The sequence below is a fragment of the Rhinocladiella mackenziei genome (genome assembly GCF_000835555.1).
Source record: "Rhinocladiella mackenziei CBS 650.93 unplaced genomic scaffold supercont1.5, whole genome shotgun sequence".
Classification (NCBI taxonomy): domain Eukaryota; kingdom Fungi; phylum Ascomycota; class Eurotiomycetes; order Chaetothyriales; family Herpotrichiellaceae; genus Rhinocladiella; species Rhinocladiella mackenziei.
The window spans coordinates 2,542,986-2,543,351 of record NW_013550600.1 but is presented as its reverse complement, the minus strand read 5'-3'; positions in this window follow the sequence as shown (position 1 = coordinate 2,543,351).

Genomic DNA, 366 nt, shown 5'->3' with positions numbered 1-366 from the left:
GAGTGTGTCCCTCGAGCTTCCGCACCTCTTGCCCCGTGCTCGGGTTCCAGAGCCTGACCGTCTCATCGCCCGATGCAGAGGCCAGCAGCGAGCCGTCCGCCGAGAAGGCCACCGCGTGCACCCAATGAGTGTGTCCCTCGAGCTTCTGCACCTCTTGCCCCGTGCTCGGATTCCAGAGCCTGACCGTCTTATCATCCGATGCAGAGGCCAGCAGCGAGCCGTCTGCCGAGAAGGCCACCGCGCTCACCCAATGAGTGTGTCCCTCGAGCTTCTGTAGCTCCGCACTCCATACTACTGGAGTTATCGGACACCTTCGTATCCATGTTGGGGTTTGACCACAAATGTTCCTCACAATACTAGTCTGTG